This window comes from Crocodylus porosus, unplaced genomic scaffold (assembly GCF_001723895.1).
Source record: "Crocodylus porosus isolate Cpor-Errol unplaced genomic scaffold, CroPor_comp1, whole genome shotgun sequence".
In the NCBI taxonomy this organism is placed as follows: Eukaryota; Metazoa; Chordata; order Crocodylia; family Crocodylidae; genus Crocodylus; species Crocodylus porosus.
In genome coordinates, this window is record NW_017728907.1 from 56,919,413 (window position 1) to 56,927,925 (window position 8,513).

General features: G+C 44.0%; 1 protein-coding gene across 2 annotated transcripts in view; it reads right to left on the reverse strand.

The window, feature by feature from the left end:
* DAB1 (DAB1, reelin adaptor protein) overlaps positions 1-8,513 on the reverse strand; it is a 771,943-nt gene that overhangs the window by 413,735 nt on the left and 349,695 nt on the right. For both annotated transcript variants that reach the window (XM_019531498.1, XM_019531499.1), the window contains one exon: positions 4,614-4,685. The gene's annotated coding sequence lies outside the window, so the exon portion shown is untranslated. The remainder of the gene's footprint in view (positions 1-4,613; positions 4,686-8,513) is intronic.

Here is an 8,513-nt window from a genome sequence, read left to right on the forward strand (position 1 = left end):
AGGCAGCTGTTAGCTGCCTGTTTAGTCTATGGCCAAATCTCCAAAGTGGCTGAATCTTTTCCAAATCGATTCAGAGCTTTTAACTGGTCTCCCGATTTGATTTGGAAATTCAGTCCCCAAATTGTACTGAATCTCCTTCGAATCAAATCAGCTACCAAAGCTTCACACAGCCTAGATAGATAGATAGATAGATAGATAGAAATCATAGGCTTGCCAGAAGAAATATGCAGAAACACCCTGCTAATGCAAACCATTGTAACTTGCCCAATAAAACCTGCATAAATCCATAACCAAGTCAGATAAATCACAGCATTTAAAATGTATAAATAAAAATGTTGACCGTAATAAATTGCACAAAGGGATGTAAGAGAAGAGAAGGAAGAAGCTTGTGCAAGACACAAGATGCTCCACACTACCACTGCCAGGCGTTCTAGCCACCAAAGCAGCCTTTTCAATGGCAGGCAGTAGTTTGTTAGTGGCACGGCGAGCATGTCACCAATGCTTGTACCTTTTGAGACCCTCAGGAATGACCAGAGAGAACTCAACCTGCTACTGCTTTACTTCTTTCACGAACTGCATAGTGCTTTTCCCTCAGAGCCCTTTTCAGACAAGGGAAGGTTCATCATCTCCGCTTTACAGATTTAGAAGATGAAGTGCAGAGAGGTGAGGTTATCTGTCCAAGGCCACAGTGCAGGCCACTAGCAGAACCAAGGGAAGGTCCCTCAGGTGTCTGCCCAGTGCTTTAATCCTCCTCTTCTAATCATCCACATTCATACCTTCCAAGGCAGTAATTTCAAGGCACAATACTGGAGCCTCTTACCAGAACAATGAGCACCTAACATGAACAGTGGCATCAAAGAAAACGGAGCCCCTCAGCTCTTGCTGCAAGAATGGCCGGTACAAAGAATGCCCAACCCTCCTGCAATGTCCCTGGGTCTCCACTAGGACAGAGAAGAGCTTCAGTGGCATTTTGAATGTGAACAATCGAGCCCTTGATTTAGCTCTTTCATACCTCAGGTGTAATCAGTAAAACTCACTGCCGGACCACCTGCTTGGGGGGCCATCAAGGTGTTTGAGCGTAACTCTCACTGACCTTGCACCCTATGGGTCCTACTCTGCATGCGTGCCTTCCTTTATCTACCCAGCAGATGCCCAACTGGTAGTTGCTAATGATGCTCAATAACTCCAATGTGAGTATCCCACTAATTTGAAAACAGCCTTCCAAATTAAGTTGATGCCATGGACTAAATGAACATTTTGGTTGCTAAATTTTGCCAAATGAAGGCCTTACCTGCTGAAGCAGCCACATTCCTCCTAGTACAGTGGCACTGAAAGGTTTCCAAGAATGTTTGATCAAACAGGAATTACAAAAGGAAATCATATTGCTTTAACAACCAATTCAATCTGGATAAAATTTCAACTGGCTTCACCATCAAACAGTCAGAACAGGCTTCTATAATAGGAAAACACGGCTGGCCCCTGAACTGTTTGATCACTAGCAGGCACCAGTAGCAAATTCAATCCTGCATTCTCTATTAAGCCTCAAGTCAAGAAGCACTTCGTGTAATACCCTTAGATGGCTTGCCAAATGCTATTCATTTGGCTCAAAGACAAGTACGAGATATGTTAATAATTTGAAAGCTTTCTTAACTAATGTGTTTTATGTACGCGCTCAGAATAGAAAATAAAGAGGGCTTCAAACAAAGCTGAAAATCCTGTGGTTCTTGCCTCTTGGCACTCAAGCTCTCTCATAGTTGGACTACTACAGCTGAGTGGATGTGAAAGTTGATACCTCCACCTCATTTTTGGTTGCACATACCATATAATCTCCCACCGCAACTGTAATCACCCTTTTTATTCACCTGCAGCTCTACAGACTCGCTACTTGGAACAATTTGGGCCCTTCTCTATAAACAGGGTTTTTTTGCATGCTCGTGTGACTTATATGGTATGTGCAACCAAAAATGAGGTGGAGGTATCAACTTTCACATCCACTTCTTGGGTATGAGTTGCCTTCTTGACTCAGTGTCTCAGGACATGCAAGGGTGCCAAAGGCCTTATTCCAGCTATTAGAGGCCTAAGTGCACTTAGATGCCTAATGTAATTCTATTCCTCCATGCTCTGAAAAAACATGAATGCACCTAATTTTACACAAAAGCAGGGAGCAGTTAGATGATGCTTCCACCTTTCCATTCAGAGACATGAGCAGTATAGATCAGGATCATTCTTAGGTACCTAACAAGTGGAATAGGAATGAACCGAAAGTGTCAGCAGGTAGGTACAATATACATTTGCTCTCTTTCTCTTCCTCATTAGTTAGTATAGCCCTTAAAAGTATCAAAGCACCAAGGGCAATAAATGAGTTGCTATGAAAAAGACGCAGGTGCTCAGGTTAAAGCCCAAGTTAAGACCCAGATTTACCCGCAAGCCAGGAGAAAACTTCAGCATATAGTTATGTATATATTTACGAAACATATCTAGAGTAACACACGACAAGGAAGGATGGCATACAAGTTACTTTGGTCTGAAGACAATATGGATCCATAACTCACCTCAAAGGAGTGCACCTACCATGGAAGATGTATTAAAGACCATATAAGAAGTGTTTCTGATACGTGAGAGAGACTGTTCTTTGTATCACTGTGCTCATAACACAAGCTGCCTTCATTACCACTGGGAGCAAAGCAGAGGGAACAGCACAGAAAATTACACAATCGCTCGTTTGCACAGTACACAACAGTGTAATTTCAAGTGGGTGAGTGGGATCCCAGGCTTCGCCATCAACTTAGTACCAGAATCCGCCCTGTGCCCCCAGGAAGTCCATGCCCAAGCAGCAAAAGCAGCTGCACGGCATTGCTCTTGCAGAAGCATCTGGGTGCATGGACTCTCTCACCATAAAAGCAACACCGAGGGAGGGGGCACCCGGCGGCGGCAGCTATGTGAGCAGCAGCAGCAGCGAGGGACTGTTTTTGTGTCCTCAGCATAGGTAAGACACCTGTATGCAGCCTGCCACCCCCAGCTCCCCACTCTAGGAGCCCTAACCTCTGCAGTGCTCAAAGGCACTCACCTGCCACTACATTAACTGATCCAGCACGGGAGTGCCTGGACTCCAAAAACTTCCACCTACCAGCATCAGTAACTGCAGTTATGTAGCTGAGACATCAAAAGGCATCCCAAGTGCTATAAAGAGCTTTGCATGGGTGCCCACATGTAAGAAGAAGCCTCGCCACACATCTTTGCAAGGGCTTTTCTCAATAAGGTGATGGTATGGAGAAACCCAGGGTGAATTGTCAAGGGGCAGGTAGGTACATCCTCAAACCTGGGCAAATGGAGGAGGCAGGGTAGAGGCCTGCTCATCCTCGGTGGCAGGTCACTCAACTGGGATGCCATGGGGAGCAGGCTACAGCTTTCCAAAGACTGCATGAGAGCATGTGGCTCTCTCAAATGGTGCTGCCACTGGATAGTTCACCCCTGCGCTACTCTGTACCTCAGCAGCACAGATGAAGCCAGAATATGGAGCAGCTCTGCCAGGCCCACGAGTAAGTCCCTTCCCCTCCAGGACCTGAGGAGCCAGCCCTACCTCCCACTGCACTGTACCTTGTTTCTTGACATTTCAATCACTGATATCGGTAGGACAGGTGTGAAGTGCTGTGTGATAGCATGTGTATCCCCTGGGCATTCTCCCATTCCCCAAGGGCACAGCAACAAACTTCATTGCCTCCCATTTTTTCAACCCCCCTCCAGCATGAGCTGCAAATCTATTTAATAGCTGCAAGGCTATTAAATCGCAGGTACTTGTTCTCTGCTTGCATAATGGGAGAAGTGAGGAGCATTGCCCAGTGGAGAGAAAGATTCCTATTCCATTTCAAGGGGCTAGATATGACAGGAAAGCTACAGGACTTTCATTATAATAACCAAGGCTTTTAATTAACATGGTGTTGGAAGATAGGCAGCTTGCATATAAATCCCCCAGCTCTATTCTAGAAATAAGGAAGAGATACCAAAGTGAATAATTCTCATTTGTCAATAGAAAGAGGTGGTTTTGATTGTGCCTTTTTGAATAACATATTCTAGCATACCTAGCAGGGAACTGAAAATTGCTAGAGTCATCTCCTTCATAAAATACCAATTATTTTATTATAGGGTATGCATTATGGAGGATCATTCATTTCTCCTGTTGCCTAATTTATTTTCCCCTTAAACAAGGTTTGCTTATGCTCTTTAGAGAATGTATTTACTTTACTATCTTAGAGGCAATGAAGTAATGTATGTTATTTAGGTCACCAATGTCAGATGCACCTAGTAAAAAGTAGCACAGGATGGAATAAAAGATCCGCAGGAAAACTTAATAGGATGAAGAAGATAGATACTTTGATTTAATTCTTTACAGCGGCAGCATTTCCAAAGGGTGTTAAGAAATGTATCATGTGCATTACAGAGGGCAATCACACGTACATTCATTTGTCAGTGAATGCAAATTGAAACAGAAAACCAGACGTAGAGCCCTTGAAATCTCCTAAAATCCCAAGTCATGATTATCGTCAATAAACACCCCAAAGTGTCCATTATTAACAGCAGCAGGTTTGCATAGTTAAAAAAAGAAAGAGAATTACCTCGGTCCTGCATGAAAAATGTCTTCCAACCATGAACATTAGATCCTACTCATGGCCACCATATCTTGCTCACTGTTTAAAGCAAAAATAAGAACACTAATTAGAAACTGCATTTGCTAGTCCAGAGTTATGTTCACCTTCAAGACACACACTCACACACACACACACACACACACACACACACACACACACTAAAAATCAAGATTTAGGACCCACTTTCACACAGAAGGTTGCACCAGGTTAATTGAGTTCTAGAGATGAATCATTATGTTACAATGCATCTGTCTGTGATATTTCCATGCATGACATTTGAAATATTACTGAAATATTAGTAAGAAATACCGTGTATAAATAACTATACTTTATTTAAGACTATATAAATATTTGCCCTTTTTACAGTGCAGTATTTACCCTTATCCTTCCCTGATAGCCTCTCAGCTGCCCAACTTCTATAGTATTCTTTAGGCTTCTAGTTCATGCCAAGAACAGTGTCACCTGCCTCCCCACCCTCTGCCAATTTAACATCCCTCACATTTAGCAACCTGGGAAGGACTCCTGACATCAGTTCAGCCCACTGAAAACCCACGCCCATGCTGTTCTATATGGGACCAGTGACGGCTCCTTTTCTTCAATGGCAAAATTGCTGGCTAGAGGGCCTGCAAGATAAACATAAGGCGCTGCTGAGAACTCCTCTGAGCTCTCACTGGATCGCTGGAAAGACATGGGGTGTCTATCAGCATCCCCACAGCTGCTTCGCACCCTGCTTGGTGATTAACACTGCTTTCCATCCCAAAATCAATCCTTTCTCCCCAGATCCTGTATCAGTTCCACCTCTGAACCCGTTCTAACCCCTACACCCACCCCTGCTCCTTTGTCCCCCAAGGCTGGGGGAAACTACAGTAGGGTCTCCTTCTGCAGCCTTCCCAGGCTAAGCTTTACAGGAGAAAGGGGAAACACTTTTGAGCGGCTGGGACCTTCCCTCCACCCCTCCTGTAAAACACTAAACCAATTCAACAAGCCAGCTTCTTCAATCAGTGTTGTCCAATCCATACAGCATCTCTCACCAAGCTAAAAAGATGTCTGGCCTACTCAAGCCTTGTCCACACACAGAAAGGCTGTACTGTCTTATTTACATCCACAGGCCAGGTACAGACATTACACTTTTACCAGTATAAGAGCGATTGGAAAGTGGTCTACACCTGTAACAGAACGGAAGTTCGGCGCACAGACTGGTTCGGCGCACACAGACCGCCCTGCCCAAAAGGCCAAATCCATGTTCTGCTCACTACTGATTTAAACTACACTGCTTACAAAAACCACATAACTTACATAACTTCTGCCTCTGGTTTTTTGAATGTGTGTAATTAGCCATAATGTAATTAAAGTGGTACAAGCCACTAAATAAGGACTTGCGTATAGCAGTGGAAACGCGCATATATCCACGTATCTCATTTTAGTAAGAGAAAGGATAAGGTGTCTTTTTACCGCACAATATCTAGACTTACAGTTGTTCCCATATGGCTACACTGGTATAAATCACCCCCCTAATCACCACTGTCATACAAAGCTCTGGCTGGACCAGACTTAAGTGTGGGAAACCCTGCAAATACTGCTGTAGGCTAGGAATTGTATTGAATTTTGGACGGCTTGCCCAGCTGGCTTGAGCGTCTTTGAAAATTAGTCATAATGTTAACCTACAGCAGTGGCAACACTGAGATTTCATTAGGGCAACCAGTACCATGGTGAGCTTAACGCTACAGTGCTAAATATCATACTTTTCCCCCATCCTGGTCTGACACCCTCAGGCTGCTAAAGCTTCAGGTCCATCTATGTATCAACAATAACTGTAAATTAGGAGGGTTTTATTATACTGGAGTTATGTTTGTCAATAAAAAGGCAAAGTCTGTGCTAGGTTGAAAGAGTTTGATGGCTAAACATCGATTTGGAAATCGCTGCTACAGTACCTGAATACTCAAGTGTCTGCCTGGCCCTGCACCTCCCTTTTCTTTCCAACTTCTTGCATTGCTTAGCTTAAAATAATGCTTATGCCACTTTTAGTCAGGCACAAATTCTTACTTATGATCAACCCTAATGAACTGGCAGCAATGCATTGCACCATAACAGCTGGGCCTTGGTGCCCATGCTGCATCCCAGCATAGACTGCTTGAAAAGCACCATGATCAGAGAAGTGGCGTCATGCTATGATTTTCCTTTTGACAAGCAGAGTTAGTGGCTGCACGGAGAACTAAAGGCAGATAAGACTTCCATCCTCAGCTCTACAGGGACATACAGGTCAGGGATATAGGTGTATTCAACCTGAACATTAACCTCCCTCCAGCCCCTTCCATCGCCCCCAATCCACTGCCAGTTTTGCAAACGCAACCTGAGATCTTCTAAAAGCCAACCTGGTTCTTTTAGGCATACATATCTCTACTCACAGCATATGAACACAATGTAGATAATATTTCTGCTGATGGTGCAAAAACCAGAGTAGAATGCAGTTCAAAATCCTGTAGGCGTGGGCATGCCTAAGTGTGAGCCTTACTTTCCTTGCTTGAGCAAGCATATGTGGTTGAATAAACAAGGAGGATGACATGTCATACTAACAAAGCCCCTTTGCTCACCTAACCTGCATTTGAAATTAAGAGCATTAAGACCCCTGGATGAAGAGGCTTTCTGATTGGCAGTCAGTGATGTCATACCCATGCCAATTACAGAAAGTAATGCATGCAGCTATCTTTCAAAAGAAATAATTCCCTTTCTGAAATAGCAATAAGACACTCCAGACAGCCCATTTCCAGGGGATTACACTCCACTTCTCAGGTAGTTAAAGTCACTGAGCCTTTTGACCTTGTGCCTCCTAACACCACTGGAGGCATAATCACACAGGAATGCACTGCTTGTCATGTGTGTCTTATTGCTTAAATAAAGGTCAGCTATACAGTAATCGGATCTGCTGACATCAAGCTCGTTTGGCATGAATTATTACGAGAAAACAACAAAAATGCAATCAATTGCACTATTAATTAGTTTATTATTTCATTTTTAAGATGGGATGTATAAATTAAGGAACACTAAGGGAACTCTGTCAGGCTAGAATAAAGGTATTTCTCAGGTCATTGCCTTAAACATAGATACTTCATGCTAGAATAATGCTTGCATAAGAAAAGTAAATCTTAGAACATTATAGACCTGAAGTCACTAGAACTAATCATCTCACCAGATGAGATCCTGGTTTATTACAATAAGGTTTGATGTACAATGACTATCAGGCAAGGTGAAAACTGGTACCGAGAGCATTTTCACAGCTAAAATTTAACACAGTTAAATTGGAAATTGATATACATCCCAAACATTGATCAACACAACAAAGGTGTTTGAAATTAGGTCTCTGTGGACTGCATGTGGGCTGTATGTTGAGCTGAAGCGGATTGATACTGGAGAGGATGGCTTTCATAGTTGGTAGGATCGGAAGGGATCCAAGTAGATCATCAAGTCTGACCCCCTGCCATGGGCAGGAAAGGATGCTGGGGTCAAATGACCCCAGCTAGGTGATTACAGAGCCTCTTTTTCAAGACCCCCAGGGTAGGAGCAAGCACCACTTCCCTTGGAACTTAGTTCCAGCTCCTAACTGCCCTGACAGTGAAGTAGCACCTCCATCCTGAACCTACTCTCAGTCAACTTATGGCCGTTATTCCTTGTTACTCCCGGTAGTGCTCAGGGGAACAGGAACTCTCCCATAGCCTTCTGGTCCCCTTGGCAAGTTTTTAGATGGCCACCAGATCCCCTCTCAGCCTTCTCTTGTGGAAGCCGAACAGGTTCAGGTCCCGTCGCCTCTCCTCGTAGGGCCTGCCCTGCTGCCCCCGGATCATGCGAGTGGCCTCCTCTGGACCCTCTCCA